Source organism: Oncorhynchus tshawytscha, linkage group LG16, assembly GCF_018296145.1.
Source record: "Oncorhynchus tshawytscha isolate Ot180627B linkage group LG16, Otsh_v2.0, whole genome shotgun sequence".
Classification (NCBI taxonomy): Eukaryota; Metazoa; Chordata; class Actinopteri; order Salmoniformes; family Salmonidae; genus Oncorhynchus; species Oncorhynchus tshawytscha.
In genome coordinates this window covers 51,411,487-51,433,679 of record NC_056444.1, presented here as the reverse complement: position 1 = coordinate 51,433,679, position 22,193 = coordinate 51,411,487, and the positions used below count along the sequence as shown (strand labels likewise).

Genomic DNA, 22,193 nt, shown 5'->3' with positions numbered 1-22,193 from the left:
CCTGCGCCAGCGGCCACAGTTCTAAAATCCAGAGCGAACTCATGAGCGCTCCTCATCCCTTGTCTAAAATGGAACAAACGTTCCCCCGCCGCTCTCCCCTCAGGTGGATGATCGAAACGTAGTTGTCCAACGTCGGGCCTTCTTCTCCCCAGATGGCGTTGGCCCAGACCCGTGCTTTTCCAGTCAGACAAGAGATGAGGGCGCTCACTCTCTCACGTCCTGAGGGAGCTGGCTGAACAGCTGCCAGGTAGAGCTCCAGCTGGAGTAGGAACCCCTGGCACTCGGTCCATCATATACTCCCGGGAGCGAGAGTCGAATCCCACTGGATTCTGATGAAGGAAGTATGGATCTCTGGATCAGTTGATGTGAGAGCTGGGAAGGTGCTGATGGATGAACCGGAAAACCCCCTCTCTCCCATCGGTACATGGTTTGCAGCACTCGATCCATGGCTGTACCGAGACTCTGTAACATGGTCGCGTGCTGCTGAAGACACTCCTCCATTGGGAGAGGAAGGCTGGCTGTACCTGCTGACTCCATTTGTTGGTGCATTATTCTGTGAGGACGTTGGTAAAATGAAAAAATGCAGAGTCAGGCACAGGACACAGTTCTGAGTAATCATCCAAAATGTACAAAATAAGTAAGATTCCAACAAGGAACAAATACAAATAATCCCAAGCACGAACAACGAGAACCCACATGAAAAAACGATAACGCACAAAACAGAGAGGGAAATCAGAGGGTTAAAATAAGGAACATAATTAATGGAATAGAAACCAGGTGTGTATGATCAAGACAAAACAAAACAAAAATGAAACATAGATAGGTGGTGTCTAGAAAGCCGGTGACGTCAACCGCCGAACACCGTCTGAAGAAGGAGAGGGACCAACTTCGACTGAAGTCGTGACAGACAATAACATTTTTTGGGTGAAACTTGCATTTAATTACCACTCCCTGTTGCACACAAAAAGCTTCCATTCCCCCTGTCACACAGAGATTCATGGCTGATTTAAGATGAAATTGTCAACCCTGTTACTTTATTTGGCACTTAATTTAGACTTACTATAGTCATTTTTATTTAACCTCGAAACGCATTTAAAAAAAAAAATCAAGTTGAAAATGTGATCTTTATGACAGAATGATAAAATTAGGTGACATCAAATGTTGTTTTTTGACCAAAGTACACTTCCCAAAAGGCATCGTAGTGGTGGAATGACCCACCTAGCAGCCAACATGCTTGCATCAATCCCATGTAATTACAGTAAAATACTGTGAAATACAAACCCCATCCCTCCTCAATGAATTCCATTCACTCACTCAATTATTTGCTCATTTCGATTACAGTAGCATTTACTTTTGTACAGTATAATGTAGGAAATTCCATGGTATTGTACTGTGTCATTACACAGTACTTGCTTTGATACTGTATTTAGATTACAGTAGATGTACTGCAATATGAAATACAGTACCTTACCACTAGTTGCTTATAAGTTACTGTCAAATGCGCTGCAACCCGTTACATTGTAGTACGATTCAGGTTGGCCCTATAGTGTAAATCTGGTATGAGTATAGTGACACTGGTAATGGAAGAAAATAGCCACATTTCTCTCAAAGGACTCTGGAAGACTAGTGTTTCCCTCTATTCCTCCAGAAGGACGGTGGTTTAGCACATCAGCACCTGGCCTAAAAATGAGCTCCCAGACTAAAGTTTGATGGATGCATGGCTGCTTTCCCTTTCTTGTCATGTGAGACTGTGGAAACTTCCGGGAGCTAGTCTCAGAAATCCCAGACCTTGGCACTACGTAAGCCTAGATTTCCACAGAGTCGACTCTCTCTCTCATAGAGCAAAAACATGTATTTGCATAAAAAGCATAAACTGCACACCCTTAGGGGAATGTTATGTGATTTTACACACTCCCTCGGGTAACAACACAGTAAGTCGGGGGAAGTTGCAACACACCCTCAGACATATCCTAGGGGCAAGATGAGATCGAGAGTGATGTTGAACCACGTGGAAATGTTCAACAAATGAGCCACATACATACATCAATGAGGTATTTGATCTCTTGCATCGATACGGTGTCTCTCAGGGGATACACCCAGGGGATACAACCAGCTGTGAAACTTCTCAAATACCACATTCAACGAAGTATGAAAGGTAGGAGTAATCGCAGTAGGTTCTGTGAAATAACTAACCTGAACAAGCTTCTACTTCCTCTTCTGTGCTGTGCTCACCAACGGTATTCTCTGTCTCTCTCTCTCTCTCTCACACACACACACACACACACACACACCCTGCAGGTGGCTGGTTGGCAGGTGGGCTTTGGCGTCATTGTGCGAGACACCGTAATCTGTCTGATCTAACTGGGAAAGACATTTATTTCACCGACTCATTTCTTTATTGAGAAATTGCATATATTCCTTCTTCAGAAACCCACGAGAGGAATCCCCTCTTTAAATCAGCCTGGCAGTCTCAATCATACAAGTAAGAAAGTGTTTGCTTTCGTATGAATTATTATGGATATTACTTGACAAGGGGAATTTCCTCAATAGAATACACTGGAAATGGGAGTACACAGCTGGGTTTATGAGAAACAGGTGGATTTCTGAGAACATGAATAGGTGAAAAACTATCCACCCTTCCTCCCCTTTTCAAAACTGCACCACGTATCAATATATCTCATATTTTGTTTTATAGGTATAGTCCTTCACTGTAATCATATCCAAGTTCTCTATTGAATTCATATGTAAACTGAGTATAACACTGGACTTAAGAATTGTTTAAAAGCCTAATTTGTGTTTTAGTTCTACAACAAGGAATATCAAAGGGGAACCGGCATGGTGTATGAAGGGGAATAAAGGAACATAATTATACAAGTGAGAATGAGAGAAGGGAAAATAGACGTTTTCATGAACTTGTCCAGTGATTCTTTTTGTATTTTTTAGGGTCGCCATTTAGAAAGTTCGCATAGAAAATAGGTGCAACAAATGCCTGCTATTGTACGTTTCGACTGAACGGTCGTGTCGATAAAAACAGTGGCCAACGTGATTTGCACTCCCGTAAATCTGAAATAATTGAATGGTGAAACTTGCATCAAGTCAACTAGAAAAGCAAGACGAAGCAATTCAGGCAACTTTGAAACTCAAGATGTCCTGCAAAAAAACAACAACATTGTTATAGTTGAAAAATAGATTTAGCAAGCAGTATGCATTTAGAATTAACTGTAGAGTAGAGCTTTATAGTTACGTGATGAAATCACGTGCTCCACGTACTTTCAAAAGGATTCGGCAATCATAAATCATTCGAAAAACACAGCTTCTATCTTTTGTCGCAATAAAGTTTGACAAAAGAAAAATCCACCACGTAGAATGAAAAACATGTTTTCGATTTTTAGAACATTTCTCCTATAACTGCCGTTTCCAGAGGGGTGAAGACTGAAGAGGGTGACTATAACCCAGATTTTTGGGAGAAGGCCAAGAACTACAGAAAGTAAGACATGAGTAAGACTAAGACCAGGCAGAAGTAAAGATATCAAACCCAACATGAATGAATGAGTAATCAAATGAATTGGTGACATCATTAAACGTGCAGAGCCATGCCTGATCATTTAAAAACTATAGGCTACCTAATATACACTCTTAAAAGGCAAGTGCTTGATTATATACATTTACGGAAACAAAGACATGGCATTTTCCCCAAGCTTGTATTTCTCCAAAAACATACCACGTATTCTGATCAACATCCTATTGGTTATTATGACAATGTAACCATCAAGCAATGCAGGCAGTGTTAGGTTCTTTTCTGTTTCAAGCTCTTATTTCGCAAAACACTTTCAAAACATTTAATGACTGTAGAATGCCCACACATGGCAGGTCATTGCTGCGGGCTCAAATGACAGTAGAAAATATTTGGGTGTACATTTGATGCGACTAGTTGGATAATTAAGGTACAGAAGAAGTAGGAGGGTGTGACAACTAGTATGCACATGCCCCCTCTCTCTCATTATGCTGTCAGTGGAATAGCTACCGAAACCTGTTATTAGAGCCAATTTAATAGTATCTTCTATGTCAGCGTAATAATCTTGCTGTGTAATTGTCTGAGGATATTGTTCAGAATTTCTAGCATTCATTCATCATTATGTGAATACCTACAGCAGACCAATATGACATCTGAATACTTAAATAGACAAAATGAACTGAAGCAAATCTGTGATACAAATGATTAAAGATTGCAACAACAAAAAATCAGTTACGTGTATGCCTCACGTCACTTGTAGTGACAGCCAATGGAATTAAAGTCATTGGGTTACAATTCAAAACACACCCGCGAAGACTTTCTCACGCACACAAAATCTCTACTGCGAAAAACAACTGTGCACATTTCAAAAGACAAAACATTGAAATCGTTTAATGGTATGTGAGAATCTGGACGTTTCCTTCAGATTCTGTATGTTCTATTTTGAACCCATTGTACGTCCCAAATTGCACTCTATTCACTATATAGTGCACTACTTTGCCCCCGTTCAAAAGTATTGTCCTGTAATGGGAACAGTATGCCATTTCGGGCAGACCCAATGTCAACCACTGTCGCTGGCAACTCCATTCATGTTTCCTCCTGTCCCTCAAGGACACATTCAGTACATTCTCATGTTACTGGTGTTTAAAGCTCAGCTGAAGCAGTCCATACTGGCTTTGGCCCTCTCCATTTCATGGAGGTAGTTGTAAAACCGGGGGAGGGTCAACTCTGAAGAAAGAACAACAAAAAACAGACCAAATCTGTCAATGACACCAAGAACAATAGGCAAAGTGAACCAATGACATGTTGACTAGGAGATAGCGCAGCCAGAGTAAGAGCTTCACCCATGTAGACATTTTCAGTTGAGTTCCCCTTTCTGATGACCAACGTAAGCTGGAAGAGACGTAGAGATATTTTCAAATAGCGTAGAACACTGCAATGTGCCAATTTCCTCAAAATTATGAACATGGACAGATTCTGTATATTGTGCTAGTCAGGGTTACTAGTCACATGTCCAAAATTGTAATTGGTAACCACTTTTGGATTACCCAAACTCAGTAACGTAATCTGATTACTTTCCCTCTAAGAGGCATTAGAAGAGGACAAATTAATATTACCAATTGAATGACATACGCTACCGTTCAAAAGTTTGGGGTCACTTAGAAAGGTCCTTGTTTTTGAAAGAAAAGCACTTTTTTTTGTCCATTAAAATAACATCAAATTGATCAGAAATAGAGTGTAGACATTGTTAATGTTGTAAATGACTATTGTAGCTGGAAACATCTACAAACTGTAGGACTACAGAGGCCCATTTTTAGCATCCATCACTCCTGTGTTCCAATGGCACGTTGTGTTAGCTAATCCAAGTTTATCATTTTAAAAGGCTTATTGATCTTCTTTAGACTAATTGAGTATCTGGAGCATCAGCATTTGGGTTCGATTACAGGCTCAAAATGGCCTGTAAGGGTATTTCTTCAAGTTGGAAAATCTTTGGATGATGTCGACAGCAGTCACACCATTGGAAGACATAGCTTGGACTGTAGCCTATTAAAATCCTGTTCCTGCTCTTTTCCCGCAATCCATCAAACGCATTTGGTGTGTCATCATAGTGGCCTCTGACTTGTGGTCAGACTCGCTCAGGTGGAAAAATGTAAACCTGCGCCTTTTTTCAATGCGGATTTAAATGTCATTGAGAAAACAGAAAGGTGTCCGATTTTTGTTGTTGTTGTTGTTGCAACAATCCTTTCTGAATTTAAAAGTAATTATCTAATTTGATTACAATATTTTTGCAATCTGTTACTCCCCAGCACTGGTGCTAGTAATATGGTCACGCTATGCTCATTCAAATTTAAAAAAAAGTTTTTTCAGATGCGTCAAATAAAACAAGTGTACACTTTACCGTGAAGTGCTTACTTACGAGCCCTTTCCCAACTATGCAGTTAAAAAGTACAAGTAGATACAAATAAAAGAGTACGAGGCTATAAACAGGCTATAGCCTGCAAATTTTTTAGGGCCTTCCTCCTTCAGAGTGTTACTTTCACTATGTGTGGACATTTTTATGTCAACAAATCAAAGTGGCTGAAGCCATGGGAGAAAGACAGTACTTGGCAGGCCGCAGGAATTCTGACACATGTAGGAAAACAAACCATGAAAACTAGAGGCTAAAAGGCTAGGCGAACTAAGCTTGAATTAAAAAAATTAAAAAGCAGCAGTAGTACTGTTTGTCCATCTTGAGACACTGTAGCCAGTGCTTCAAAATAGTCTGAATTAATCTAAGATAACTCAAGAAATACAGTACCAGTCAAAAGTTTGGACACCTACTCATTCAAGGGTTTTTCTCTACATTGTAGAATAATAGTGAAGACATCAAAACTATGAAATAACACATATGGAATCATGTTGTAAGCAAAAAAAGTGTTAAACAAATCAAAATATATTTTATATGAGATTCTTCAACGTAGCCTTGATGACAGCTTTGCGTTTTTGCTGAGGAAATCTTAATCACGCAATTTTAAATCTAACTCAGATGTTTGGTGCAGTACTTCTCAAGTGAAAAAATGTGCATCAATATGTTTTGTCTCTCATTGAAAGACAAATACTTCATTTATGAATCCCTACTGTTGACCAATCACCAATGAAGGGACTTTGGTTTGCAGTGGGCAGCTGGAAGGAGGTGTTCTTATTCTCCATGGACTTTACAGTGTCCCAGAACTTTTTTGAGTTAGTGTTGCAGGAAGCACTGTTACCACTGATAAATCCACTATAATTGAGAATTACAATAAGAATTTTTCTACGGCTGGCCATGCTTTCCACCTGGCTATTCCTACCCCGGTCAACAGCACTGCACCCCCCACAGCAACTCGCCCAACCCTTCCCCATTTCTCCTTCTCCCAAATCCAGTCAGCTGATGTTCTGAAAGAGCTGCAAAATCTGGACCCCTACAAATCAGCCGGGCTAGACAATCTGGACCCTTTCTTTCTAAAATGATCTGCCGAAATTGTTGCCACACTATTACTAGCCTGTTCAACCTCTCTTTCAACCTCTCTTTCGTGTCGTCTGAGATTCCCAAAGATTGGAAAGCAGCTGCGGTCATCCCCCTCTTCAAAGGGGGGGTCACTCTTGACCCAAACTGCTACAGACCTATATCTATCCTACCCTGCCTTTCTAAGGTCTTCGAAAGCCAAGTCAACAAACATATTACCGACCATTTCGAATCTCACCATACCTTCTCTGCTATGCAATCTGTTTTCAGAGCTGGTCATGGGTGCACCTCAGCCACGCTCAAGGTCCTAAACGATATCTTAACCGCCATCGATAAGAAACATTACTGTGCAGCCGTATTCATTGATCTGGCCAAGGCTTTCGACTCTGTCAATCACCACATCCTCATCTGCAGACTCGACAGCCTTGGTTTCTCAAATGATTGCCTCGCCTGGTTCACCAACTACTTCTCTGATAGAGTTCAGTGTGTCAAATCGGAGGGTCTGCTGTCCGGACCTCTGGCAGTCTCTATGGGGGTGCCACAGGGTTCAATTCTTGAACCGACTCTCTTCTCTGCATACATCAATGATGTCGCTCTTGCTGCTGGTGAGTCTCTGATCCACATCTACGCAGACGACACCATTCTGTATACTTCTGGCCCTTCTTTGGACACTGTGTTAACAACCCTCCAGGCAAGCTTCAATGCCATATAACTCTCCTTCTGTGGCCTCCAATTGCTCTTAAATACAAGTAAAACTAAATGCATGCTCTTCAACCGATCGCTGCCTGCACCTGCCCGCCTGTCCAACATCACTACTCTGGACGGCTCTGACTTAGAATACGTGGACAACTACAAATACCTAGGTGTCTGGTTAGACTGTAAACTCTCCTTCCAGACCCACATCAAACATCTCCAATCCAAAGTTAAATCTAGAATTGGCTTCCTATTTCGCAACAAAGCATCCTTCACTCCTGCTGCCAAACATACCCTTGTAAAACTGACCATCCTACCAATCCTTGACTTCGGCGATGTCATTTACAAAATAGCCTCCAATACCCTACTCAACAAATTGAATGCAGTCCATCACAGTGCAATCCATTTTGTCACCAAAGCCCCATATACTACCCACCATTGCGACCTGTACGCTCTCGTTGGCTGGCCCTCGCTTCATACTCGTCGCCAAACCCACTGGCTCCATGTCATCTACAAGACCCTGCTAGGTAAAGTCCCCCCTTATCTCAGCTCGCTGGTCACCATAGCATCACCCACCTGTAGCACGCGCTCCAGCAGGTATATCTCTCTGGTCACCCCCAAAACCAATTCTTTCTTTGGCCGCCTCTCCTTCTAGTTCTCTGCTGCCAATGACTGGAACGAACTACAAAAATCTCTGAAACTGGACACACTTATATCCCTCACTAGCTTTAAGCACCAACTGTCAGAGCAGCTCACAGATTACTGCACCTGTATATAGCCCATCTTTAATTTAGCCCAAACAACTACCTCTTTCCCTACTGTATTTATTTATTTTATTTATTTATTTATTTTGCTCATTTGCACCCCATTATTTTTATTTCTACTTTTCACATTCTTCCACTGCAAATCTACCATTACAGTGTTTTACTTGCTATATTGTATTTACTTTGCCACCATGGCCTTTTTTTGCCTTTACCTCCCTTATCTCACCTCATTTGCTCACATCGTATATAGACTTGTTTATACTGTATTGTTGACTGTATGTTTGTTTTACTCCATGTGTAACTCTGTGTCGTTGTATGTGTCGAACTGCTTTGCTTTATCTTGGCCAGGTCGCAATTGTAAATGAGAACTTGTTCTCAACTTGCCTACCTGGTTAAATAAAGGTGAACTAAATAAATAAATAAATCATCAAGTTTGGAGGAAAAAGAGGGAGGCTTGCTAGCTGAAGAACACCGTTTCAACCGTGAAGCACGGGGGTGGCAGCATCATGTTGTGGGGGTGCTTTGCTGCATGAGGGACTGGTGCACTTCACAAAATAGATTGGATCATGAGGACGGAAAATTATGTGGATATATTGAAGCAACATCTCAAGACATCAGTCAGGAAATTAAAACTTCCAAATGGACAATGACCGCAAGCATACTTCCAAAGTTGTGGCAAAATGGCCTAAGGACAACAAAGTCAAGGTATTGGAGTGGCCATCACAAAGCCCTGACCTCAATCCTATAGAAAATGTGTGGGTAAAACTGAAAAAGCTTGTGCGCACAAGGAGGCCTACAAACCTGACTCAGTTACACCAGCTCTGTCAGGAGGAATGGGCCAAAGTTCACCCAACTTATAGTGGGAAGCTTGTGGAAGGCTACCCAAAACGTTTGACCCAAGTTAAACAATTTAAAGGCAATGCTACCAAATACTAATTGAGTGTATGTAAATGTCTGATGCACTGGGAATGTGATGAAAGAAATAAAAGCTGAAATAAATAATTCTCTCTACTATTATTCTGACATTTCACATTCTTAAAATAAAGTGGCGATCCTAACTGACCTAAAACAGGGAATTTTTACTTGTCGGGAAATGTCAGGAATTTTGAAAAACTCAGATTTAAACTATTTGGCTAAGGTGTATCTAAACTTCCAACTTCAACTGTAAATACATTCATTATTTCTTACCCAAATGGGCGGCGGTTCAGGGGTAAAGTATTAGGATTACTGTGAGCATAGTGTCACGCCCTGGTCAAAGTATTTTGTGTTTATCTTTATGTATTTGGTCAGGCCAGGGTGTGGCATGGGGTTTTTGTAATTGTGGTGTGTTTGTCTTGGGGTTTTGGTGGTGGTATTGGGATTGTAGCTTAGTGGGTTGTCTAGCAAGGTCTATGGCTGTCTGGAGTGGTTCTCAATCAGAGGCAGGTGCTTATCGTTGTCTCTGATTGGGAACCATATTTAGGCAGCCATATTCTTTGAGTTTGTCGTGGGTGATTGTCCTTAGTGTCTTGATGTCCTTGTTTGATGTTAGTTGACACAAGTATAGGCTGTTTTCGGTTTTCGTTTCGTTTATTGTTTGTAGTGTTCGTGTTTAGTCGTGTTTACGTTTGTTTAAATAAACATGGATCGCAATCGACACGCTGCAGTTTGGTCCGACCCTTCATCACCACTAGAAAACCGTTACAGAATCACCCACCACCAACGGACCAAGCGGCGTGTCAACAGGCAGGAGCAGCCGAAAAAGGAGATGCTCACCAAGGATTCCTGGTCATGGGAGGAGATCTTCGACGGGAGAGGACCCTGGGCTAAACCAGGGGAGTGTAGCCGCCCAAAGGAGCAACAGGAGAAGAGGCAACAGAGGCAGCAGCAGCAGGAGCAGCAGCAGCTACAGTGGGAGAGGTTGCACCACCTGGAGATATGGACATGGGAGGAGGAATTGGACGGTAAAGGACCCTGGAATGAGCCTGGAGATTATTGTCGCCCCAAAGCCGAGCTGGAGGCAGCAAAAGCAGAGAGGCGGCATTATGAGGAGCTAGCACGGCAGAGCGGATGGAAGCCCGAGAGTCAGCCCCAAAAATTTCTTGGGGGCTCACAGGGAGTATGGCTATGCCAGGTAGGAGACCTGCGCAAACTCCCTGTGCTTACCGGGGCTGGAGAGACCGGGCAGGCACCGTGTTATGCTGTGGAGCGCACGGTGTCTCCAGTGCGGGTGCACAGCCCGGTTCGGTATATTCCAGCTCCTCGTATCGGCCGGGCTAGAGTGGGCATCGAGCCAGGTAAGGTTGGGCAGGCTCGGTGCTCAAGAGCTCCAGTGCGCCTGCACGGTCCGGTCTATCCAGTACCACCTCCACACCCCAGCCCTCCGGTAGCAGCTCCCCGCACCAGGCTTCCTGTGCGTGTCCTCGATCCAGTACCACCAGTTCCAGCACCACGCACCAGGCCTTCAGTGTGCCTCGCCTGTTCAGCGCAGCCAGCGCTTTTCTCCTCTCCTGCGCTGCTGGAGTCTCCCGCCTGTTTAGCGCAGCCAGAGCCTTTCTCCTCTACAGCGCTGCCGGAGCCTCCCGCCTGTTCAGCGCAGCCAGAGCCTTCCTCCTCTACTGCGCTGCCGGAGTCTCCCGCCTATCTAGCGCTGTTAGAGCTTTCCTCATCTCCAGCGCTGCCGGAGTCTCCCGCCTGTTCAGCGCAGCCAGAGCTGCCAGTCTGCATGAAGCAGCCAGAGCTGTCAGTCTACATGAAGCAGCCCGCGCTGCCAGTCTGCATGAAGCAGCCAGTCTACATGGAGCAGCCAGAGCTGTCAGTCTGCATGAAGCAGCCAGAGATGTCAGTCTGCATAGAGCAGCCAGTCTGCATGGAGCTGCCAGTCTGCATGGAGCTGCCAGTCTGCATGGAGCTGCCAGTCTGCATGGAGCTGCCAGTCTGCAAGGAGCTGCCAGTCTGCACGGAGCTGTCAGTCTGCACGGAGCTGTCAGTCTGTAAGGAGCTGCCAGTCTGCAAGGAGCTGCCAGTCAGCACGGAGCCGCCAGAGCGGTCAGTCTGTAAGAAGCCGCCAGAGCTGTCAGCCTATATGGAGCAGCTAGTGCCGCCAGTCTGCCCAGCGCCGCCAGTGCCCCCAGTCTGCCCAGCGCCGCCAGTCTGCCCAGCGTCGCCAGTCTGCCCAGCGTCGCCAGTCTGCCCAGTGTCGCCAGTCTGCCCAGCGTCGCCAGTCTGCCCAGCGTCGCCAGTCTGCCCAGCACCGCCAGTCTGCCCAGCGTCGTCAGTCTGCCCAGCGTCGTCAGTCTGCCCAGCGCCGCCAGTCTGCCCAGCGCCGCCAGTCTGCCCAGCATCGCCAGTCTGCCCAGCGCCGCCAGATCTGCCAGTCAGCCAGACTCTGCCAGTCAGCCAGACTCTTCCAGATCTGCCAGTCAGCCAGACTCTTCCAGATCTGCCAGTCAGCCAGACTCTTCCAGATCTGCCAGTCAGCCAGACTCTTCCAGATCTGCCAGTCAGCCAGACTCTTCCAGATCTGCCAGTCAGCCAGACTCTTCCAGATCTGCCAGTCAACCAGACTCTTCCAGATCTGCCAGTCAACCTGACTCTTCCAGATCTGCCAGTCAACCAGACTCTTCCAGATCTGCCAGTCAACCAGACTCTTCCAGATCTGCCAGTCAGCCAGGATCTGCCAGTCAGCCAGGATCTGCCAGTCAGCCAGGATCTGCTGAAACCACCAGCCAGCCAGGAGCTGGTAGATCTATTTACCGGCCTGAGCTTCCTCTCACTCCTGAGCTTCCTCTCACTCCTGAGCTTCCTCTCACTCCTGAGCTTCCTCTCACTCCTGAGCTTCCTCTCACTCCTGAGCTTTCTCTCACTCCCGAGCTTCCCCTCAGTCCCGAGCTGCCTCGGTCCCGAGCTGTCCTTCAGTCCCGATCTGCTCCTCAGTCCAGTGGGGTTCTGGGTGAGGACTACTAGGCCATGGTCGGCGGCGGGGTGGACTATCCAGGGACGAAGGGAGAGGGGACTAAGACATTAAAGGAGTGGGGTCCACGTCCCCGCGCCGGAGCCGCCACCATGGACAGACGCCCACCCGGACCCTCCCTATTGTTTTGAGGTGCGTTCGGGAGTCCGCACCTTAGGGGGGTTCTGTCACGCCCTGGTCAAAGTATTTTGTGTTTATCTTTATGTATTTGGTCAGGCCAGTGTGTGGCATGGGGTTTTTGTAATTGTGGTGTGTTTGTCTTGGGGTTTTGGTGGTGGTATTGGGATTGTAGCTTAGTGGGTTGTCTAGCAAGGTCTATGGCTGTCTGGAGTGGTTCTCAATCAGAGGCAGGTGCTTATCGTTGTCTCTGATTGGGAACCATATTTAGGCAGCCATATTCTTTGAGTTTGTCGTGGGTGATTGTCCTTAGTGTCTTGATGTCCTTCTTTGATGTTAGTTGACACAAGTATAGGCTGTTTTCGGTTTTCGTTTCGTTTATTGTTTGTAGTGTTCGTGTTTAGTCGTGTTTACGTTTGTTTAAATAAACATGGATCGCAATCGACACGCTGCAGTTTGGTCCGACCCTTCATCACCACTAGAAAACCGTTACACATAGTTACAAGAAAGAGTGTCTCTCTTTCTTTTTCCCCTCCCTCTTTTGATAAACGGTCATATCATCGTTAGTCCACTAGGGACCTATTTTCATTGTATTAAGTTTCTAATCAATAACCTATACCATGTGTGTGTGTATCCTGTTTTATCATTTAGTTAGTTAGTAAATAAACAATTAAATCAATTTGTGTGGTCCGGAATGATCAGTAAAGCTTGGGTTTGTGCAGATACAAGGAGTATGCAACGTTCAGAATTATGAGACCGATATGAGGTAATGATTAATAAATGACTTATCGATATATAATCTAGAGTTTAATTAGGGAGAACTCGTTAAACAACTTCTTCCGCGGTGCCCCAAATCCTAATGAGTTAATTGTTACATGACTCCTTTAAATCACGTAACAATTAAACATAGTTGATTCGATACATAAGTCATCAGATTAATGAGTCACGTCACGACAGTAGTCATGGAGAGGCTGGGAATTGGGTCATTTATCTATTATACACTGAACAAAAATATAAACGCAACATGTAAAGTGTTGGTTCCATGTTTCATGAGCTGAAATAAAAGATCCCAGAAATGTTTCATACTCACAAAAAGCTTATTTCTCTCAACGGACAAGGCCACAATCAACAGCCTGATCAACTCTATACGTAAGAGGTGTCGCACTGCATGAGGCAAATGGTGGTCACACCAGATACTGACTGGTTTCCTGATTTTTTTTTTTAAGGTGTCTGTGACCAACCGGTGCATATCTGTATTGTGAAATCCATAGTTTAGTGCCAAATGAATTTATTTCAATTGACTGATTTCCTTATATGAACTGTAACTAAAAATATTTGAAATTGTTGCAAATTGAATTCATATTTTTGTTCAGTATAAATGAGTGAAACACACATCTACATTATACGATAAGGTGGGGAGGATCACAAAAGAGTGGACCATTCGCAAGGGAACTTCTATCCTAAGGTTATTTGTCTTACCACCAAACTTCCACTCCATGTCAACCAGCTGGTTGACCATAAGAGTCTGCCCTACAGCCAGCCTGGACAACACAGGGTAGTGGCTGCTCCACTGAAAATAATTATTCAATCAATTACATTTTTTCTCAATTCAATATCCAACATGGAGGATAGGATATTAAATGTTGTAACATACCTGTTGTGAAAAATGGGCTGCCTTGGCATCATTGAATCCTATCAATTAATAGTTATGGTTAAAAGTTGTTTAATGACACTGTAAAGCTCAGTACCAATATGGACTGTGGAGACTGGAGTATTTGCAGCTTTGATAGTGTACATGGGGTTTATTACATATATATATTACAACATACCTAAAGCCAGAAGGTCCTCTTAGACTTGGTCTGCCGTCAGATTTTTCTTCAGGGCACCTAAAAAAATAATTCTTCCAATCTTGGTTTTGAGTTCAAATAAACTTACAGCATGTACTTTGTCCATTTTAGGTTGCTGTAACCACATAATTAAATCGAACACATTTTACAGTGCATTCGGGAAGTCTTCATACCCCGTGACTTTTTCTTATGTTTACAGCCTATTTCAAAAATGTATTGAATGGCATTTTCCCTCAATCTTCACACAATACCCCATAATGACAAAGTAAAAACAGGTTTTCAGAAATATTTAGAAATGTATAAAAAAATGTTTTGTTGAAATATCACATTTAGTATTCAGACCCTTTACTCAATACTTTGTTGAAGCACCTTTGGCCACGTTTACAGCCTCGATGCTACAAGCGTGGCACGCCTGTATTTGGGGAGTTTCTTCCATTCTTCTCTGCAGATCCCCTCAAGCCCTCTCAGGTTGGTTGGGAGCGTCGCTGCACAGCTATTTTCAGGTCTCTCCAAAGATGTTCGATCAGGTTCATGTCCAGGCTCTGGCTGTGTCACTCTAGGACATTCAGAGAATTGTCGCAATGCCATTCCTGCGTTGTCTTGGCTGTGTGCTTAGGGTCGTTGTCCTGTTGGAAGGTGAACCTTAGCCCCAGTCTGAGGTCCTGAGCTCTCTGGAGCAGGTTTTCATCAAGGATCTCTCTGTACTTTTCTCTGTTGATCTTTCCCCTCAATCCTGACTAGCCTCCCAGTCCCTGCTGCTAAAAAACATCCCCACAGCATGATGCTGCCCCCACCATGCTTCACCATAGGGATTGTGCCAGGTTTCCTCCAGACGTGACGCATGGCATTCAGGCCAAAGAGTTCAATCTTGGTTTCATCAGACCAGAGAATTTTGTTTCTCATGGTCTGAGAGTGCTTTAGGTGCCTTTTGGCAAAATCCAAGCTGGCTGTCATGTGCATTTGACTGAGGAGTGGCTTCTGTCTAGCCACTCCACCATAAAAGCCTGATTGGTAGAGTGCAGCAGAGATTGTTGCCTTTCTGGAAGGTTCTCCCATCTCCACAGAGGAGCTCTGTCAGATGACCATCGGGTTCTTGGTCACCTCCTTGACCAAGGCCCTTCTCCCCCCATTGCTCAGTTTGGCCAGGCGGGCAGCTCTAGGAAGAGTCTTGGTGGTTCCAAACTTCTTCCATTTAAGAATGATGGAGGCCACTCTGTTCTTGGGGACCTTCAATGCTGCAGAAATGTGTTGGTACCCTTCCCCAGTTCTGTGCCTCGACACAATCCTGATTCTGAGCTCTACAAACAATTCCTTCGACCTCATGGCTTGGTTTTTTTTAACCATGGGACCTTAGATAGACAAGTGTGTGCCTTTCCAAATCATGTCCAATCAATTGAATTTACTACAGGTGGACTCCAATTAAGTTGTAGAAACATCTCAAGGCTGATCAATGGAAACAGGATGAACCTGAGCTCAATTTAGAGTCTCATAGCAAAGGGTCTTAATACTTATGTAAATAAGTTATTTCAGTTTTTTATTTCATTAAAATTTGCAAAACTTTCTAAAAGTGATATACTAATTGATATACTAATATACTAAGATATGTGCTGGACCCTTACCATATTTTGGTTTAGGTGTATTTCACGTTGTATACACAAGTTATTTCTAAATATTTTTATTTGTGAGTGCTGTCTGTCAGTCTCACCATAGGGAAGCAGCATGAAACTCTTCATACGGTTTCTCAGAGGGCCTGCACTCATCCCATTCTCCTCTGCAAACTCACTCAGCTGCTGCAAGAGCCTGGTCGTCTGCAAATACACACTACAATGAATGAAGGAAACACAGTCAAGTGGCAGTCTGTTCACACATCCAGCACACAATTAAGGATAAGATAATATATGTCTGTCCTCATGAGTTTGTTTACCTCTTTTGGCTCCAACAGGAAATTGAAAACAATCTCAGTCAGACTTGTAAATTGCTGCAGAGAAACAGTTTAAGAATACAGAGTTTATTGGTCTATTCAGTACATTGATTCATAGTTGCCATAGATCTACTTTGTTGTTAGGTAAGATGGGCCAGACCTCATATGAATCATGTGACCGTACCTAGTCATGTGACCTGGGACGTGTATGGCCTAACTACACACATTTCGAAACATTGCATCATACTAAAAGCAGCATGTTTCGAAATCAGTTAGGCTTTATGTCAATTCGTAAGCACAAGCAAGCATGCTGCTAATATTTGCAGGGGTGTATTCATTGCGTTCACTGTTTAAGAACCACACGGAAGCAAAGAGAAAAACGAGAGCTTCTATTGGACAAATTTAGGTAGGTCCCGCCCCGTTTCGTTCCGTTTAAGAAACGTTTTGCAACAGAATCGGACGAATGAATATACCCCTGCAGTGTTTACAGTTAACTTTTGCTCACTGTACTGAGTTCATGCTCAAAACGACCATTTCACGTTATCGAATGCTCACCTGCTCGTTGAATTTGTTAATGTTCAGAAAGTCATTGCTCACAGAATCTGGTAAAGTATCTTTAGTAAATTGAAGTTGCACAATTGTTGCTGTCAGCTAGTGCACTGATCAGCAAATTCAAAGTTCGTTTTCTTGCTATTCAACTCAGCACGTTCCATACTTGTTTCTTCTATTGTATTATGGAGGTCGTTAGAAGTGCATGCCGCCACCTACTAGATGGAGTGAAAACTGATCATAATAGCGGAAGGGGGAAAAACATACTCATAATATTCCAAAAGTAAACAAAATACAGTATATATATTAAAAAAATAGATATATATTTTTCTCCTTAAGTCGGATTCAGATGTCCCATCAGATCCCTACACAGGCTCAGGAGCCTGAGAGGGGGTACATCTTCATTCAGTATTCTCTACAAAGTTTCAGCCATGAAGTCTGGTTTGCCCAATGTGTATATAAATCCTGGTTTACTAATGCTATGTATTGGCCATTGAGAGGCATTGCCTCGATGACAGCTTTGCACACTTTTGGCATTCTCTCAATCAGCTTCATGATGAATGCTTTTCCAACATATGCTGAGCACTTGTTGGCTGCTTTTCCTTCACTCTGTGGTCCAACTCATCCCAAACCACCTCTATTGAGTTGAGGTTGGGTGATTGTGGATGCCAGGTCATCTGATGCAGCACTCCATCACTATCCTTGGTCAAATAGCACATACACAGCCTGGAGGTGTGTTTTGGGTCATTGTTCTGTTGAAAAACAAATTATAGTCCCACTAAGCACAAAGCAGATGGGATGGTGTATTGCTGCAGAATGGTGTGGTAGCAATGCTGGTTAAGTGTGCCTTGAATTCTAAATAAATCACGGGGAACTACACATGCAGAGGTAATCCGTTAACCTACTCTGCGTCTCACAAAGACACGGCGGTTGGAACCAAAATTCAAAAATTTGGACTCATCAGACCAAAGGACAGATTTCCACCGGTCTAATGTCCATCGCTCGTGTTTCTTGGCCCAAGCAAGTCACTTCTTCTTATTGGTGTCCTTTGGTAGTGGTTTCTTTGCAGCAATTCAACCATGAAGGCCCAATTCACACAGTCTGCTCTGAACCGTTGATGTTGAGATATGTCTGTTCCTTGAACTCTGAAGCATTTCTTTGGGTGCAGTTAACTCTAATGAACGTATCCTCTGCAGCAGAGGTAACTCTGGGTCTTCCTTTCCTGCGGCTGCCCTCATGAGAGCCAATTTAATCACAGCGCTTGATGGTTTTTGTGACTGCACTTCAAGAAACTTTGCACTTGACTGACCTTCATGTCTTAAAGTAATGATGGACTGTCATTTCTCTTTGCTTATTTGAGCTGTTCTTGCCATAATATGGACTTGGTCTTTTACCAAATAGGACTATCTTCTGTATACCACCCCTACCTTGTCACAACACAACAGATTTGCTCAAACTCATGAAGAAGGAAAGAAATTCCACAAATAATAATTTTGTACTCATTCATTATTATCCTGGACAAACGTATTCATTTGTATTTTCACAAAACTATATTTTCTCATATCCTTTGTTTGAGCATAATTCCTTTTGGAGTTAGCAATGAGGAGTTCATCAGCACAAGAGCAAGGAATACACGATAAGTGGAGGGACTCCCTTCCCCTGGATTTGGAAACTCAAAAAGAAGGGATCTAATTCTGCACTAAACAGGACTCGAAACATCATACTAGTGTTTTCAATATTTTCCATGTTAGTGCTCCCAGCCTCTTGCAAGGTGTTCCACAACTATTGATTAGGTGGTGTTTCAGAACACTTTAGGATGAATGTTTCAGTACACCTTCAATCGGTCTCATAACCCCTTACAACCCAAGTGTTTCAAAACTCCAGCAAAGTGAGTTTTGTCTCCTTAACATTGGTGGCAGTTCAGTTGCCACTAGTTTTAGTGTTACAAAACACTTCATTATGACAGTGCAGAAGCAAGTAAAACAAATAAAAGTGTGTCAAAATATAAAGGATCGTTTATGCTGAAACCCTCATATGAAACACCAATGGTATTCACAAGGTTGATAGGTTATATTTAGGATAACGTTTCACAGCTTTGTCATTCTATTTTTTTTTAATCTTCTTCTTATTTTACATGTGATAAGGCCACACAGGGGGCCAGCGATAACTACAGACACCTGTGACAGTCTGAAGTTACCAAAAAGGCCACTAGATGTCTTGTGATAAATGACATGCGCTTTGTTCATCTTACCTGCAAACCAAACTTGAATTCATGAACAAAGCACATTACATAGGCTACAATACAAAACAAAGGAACATGTAAGACAAATGTGCGATAGAATTGAAATGGGCACAGTTATGTTGATGCATTTGTTGTTATACCAATGGATTTATAACAATGGATTTAATAAGAATGGGCAATCCTTTTTCAGTGACAACCTCAAATGTTTGGATATATTGTTATTGTGGACATTCGTTTACACGTACACGCACTCTCCTAACAAGGACCAGTGGGGTACTTACTAACTAGACCATGGGAAGAGCAGTTTATAAATGGTGTATAATGCAACGTAGGTCTATTAAGGGTTAACACTGGAAAAGGTAAATATATTTTTCATTCAGCTACAGCGTGATTCGAGACCCGGGAAAAGTTACGCCTGAATACTGTTGCAAAAAAAAAAGGAGAAAAAAGATTGCAGCAGGCAAGCTTGAGGAGTAAAAGAACTCGGCTTAAATATTCTCCCCCAGTGTAAAAAAGAAGAAGAAGGCGTGTGTAGGTTGAAGTAGGTAGAGTGTGGGCCAAGCAGTGAGAGAGGACCAATCAATTTCAACTGTTCCCCATCTTTCTTTCCGAATGACAACCTCTGCAACAGGTAATTTTTTGTTGTACAGTTGCCCTTCTCGTGATAAGTGTAGTAGCTGTGCTCTCTGCAAAACAGCACTCAGGAGATCAATTTACGCCACAGCAGCATGCTGCTTGAGACCGTAAGAATTCCTGCATGAGGTTTGACCACTTTCTTACTTTTACAGTCATTTGTTCGATTGGGAGTCATATTAATTCCCACTTTTTGTTTGCTTAAAGACATGCCACACTTCGATGTAATTGATGCAACAAGGTTGCGCGGATGTATGATTATGAAAGTTTGAGACAAGGAAGGGAAAATATCCAACATATCCTCAAACATGGCAAATATAGGGCTATTTACTGTGAAATTTACTATTTACTGTGAACTGTATTGTGTTCTGTATAGGAATGTTTAATATTGCAGTTTAAATTCACCGAGTTGATCTGGGTCGCGCAGTTAGTAGCCTGTACAGTTGGCAACAGACGTTGCGAGTGGAATCTAGTTTGTGATTTTCAAGAAGACGGTGATTCATTTTTTTAGCGTGTCTTTGGACGTTTATCTAAACGTTGGTTCAACTTGAAATCGACTACCGAAGTGTTACATTGCTATTGTGGCATTGGCACAATTTCCTCAAAATAATTTCAAGTTCGATTGCGACGTTTTTCATACAAGTCAAGCGCATGTTTCCTAACTCCATGTCGTGCCAGAGAGAGAGAGAGAGACATAGTTTTTTAAATGGTTTATTTGGAATAGTTGTTTTCTGTAAGAATATGTGCCTTCATAATCATTGTATGTACTGGGCCTAATGGGCCTACATTGTAATGCGGAAACTTAATATAATAGGTCTATAACCCTAGCCTAGTTGTTTGAGTGTTACAGAATTCGTAAACTGTTGTGCACCTGCGTGGATTTTTATATCAAGTTTGCAGAGTCTTTGAAGTTGGGTCTTTATTCTCTGAGAGTTCACACGCATCAGCGCGAAAGTAATAGGATAATTGGCGTATTTGACTGTAGCCGACACCGCACCGTGTGAACCCGCTTGGGCCTGCTCAAGGCATGCCCGCCGTAGTGGGATTTCCAAAGATACATTTTTATTAACCACACATACACGGATACCGTTTCTAATTAAGAACAAAAACTCGTTGCTTTGGCTTGGTTGTTCATCTCTCGAGAACTATACTTTGTGCTTAGTGGCGAGGGATGGCATGAACCATCTTCGGACCCCTCATACGCGCTGCAGGCACACGTGTGAACACACTCATTTTAAAACGTCCACATGTTTCATTTTTTTCTGCCCCAGTTTGAACTATTTGGAGGTTACAAATATAACAAATACTGTAGGCCTACAGTTTCTTGCACACAGCATTTATGAATAGTACATTTAAAGGTAGGCTGCAGAATTGTAATGGCTGTTAGCGGTGACACCCCCTGTGGGTAAAAAAAACCCTTTCATGTTGTAGCCCTAATCTCTGACATTCAGGCTGCCGAAAGAACTTTGATGTGGCCCCTTATTGTCCCCCCACCCTCCCCTCCACCTCCTACCTTCACCCTCTCAGTCGCCATGGCTTTTGTCAGTGTTAACTTCACAATGTGGCTTTGCATTTCAATGTGTTTCTTAAGAAGCAGTAAAAACAAGAGGTTTGAAAGCTTGTTGAAAATGTATTTATTTAGAGACTAATCTTGAGTCATTTAGAGAGGATCATTAAGACTTTCCTTGGCTGTGTGTGTGTGAGAGAGAGAGAGAGAGAGATGCCCCCCTAGGCACAACTATGACAACATAACCAACAAAAACGGGTCACAACTCCTGCAGCTCTGTCGCACGCTGGGTATGTACATAGTCAACGGTAGGCTTCGAGGGGACTCCTATGGTAGGTACACCTATAGCTCATCTCTTGGCAGTAGTACTGTAGACTACTTTATCACTGACCTCAACCCAGAGTCTCTCAGAGCGTTCACAGTCAGCCCACTGACACCCCTATCAGACCACAGCAAAATCACAGTCTACTTAAACAGAGCAATATTCAATCATGAGGCATCAAAGCCAAAGGAACTGAGTAACATTAAGAAATGCTATAGATGGAAGGAATGCAGTTTGGAAACCTACCAAAAAACAATTAGGCAACAACAAATTCAATCCCTCTTAGACAATTTCCTGGGTAAAACGTTCCACTGTAATAGTGAAGGTGTAAACTTGGCAGTAGAAAATCTTAACAGTATATTTGACCTCTCAGCTTCCCTATCAAATCTAAAAATCTCAAATAGAAAACCGAAGAAAATTAACAATAATGACAAATGGTTTGATGAAGAATGCAAAAATCTAAGAAAGAAATTGAGAAACCTGTCCAACCAAAAACATAGAGACCCGGAAAACCTGAGTCTACGCCTTCACTATGGTGAATCACTAAAACAATACAGAAATACACTACGGAAAAAGAAGGAACAGCATGTCAGAAATCAGCTCAATGCAATTGAAGAATCCATAGACTCTAACCACTTCTGGGAAAATTGG

The 22,193-nt window shown here is 43.1% G+C and overlaps 1 protein-coding gene and 1 pseudogene across 5 annotated transcripts in view; one reads left to right on the top strand and one right to left on the bottom strand.

Moving 5' to 3' along the window:
• The window catches only part of LOC112215861 (DNA (cytosine-5)-methyltransferase 3B), a 102,288-nt gene that overhangs the window by 21,037 nt on the left and 59,058 nt on the right, over window positions 1-22,193 (top strand). The window contains exon 1 of one of the 5 annotated variants that reach the window (XM_042299326.1): window positions 2,011-2,155. The exons of 1 other annotated variant lie outside the window; for it this stretch is intronic. The gene's annotated coding sequence lies outside the window, so the exon portion shown is untranslated. 3 more of the 5 variants (XM_042299323.1, XM_042299327.1, XM_042299324.1) reach the window with 3 other exon arrangements.
• On the bottom strand, window positions 3,210-21,247 carry LOC112233018 (annotated as a pseudogene).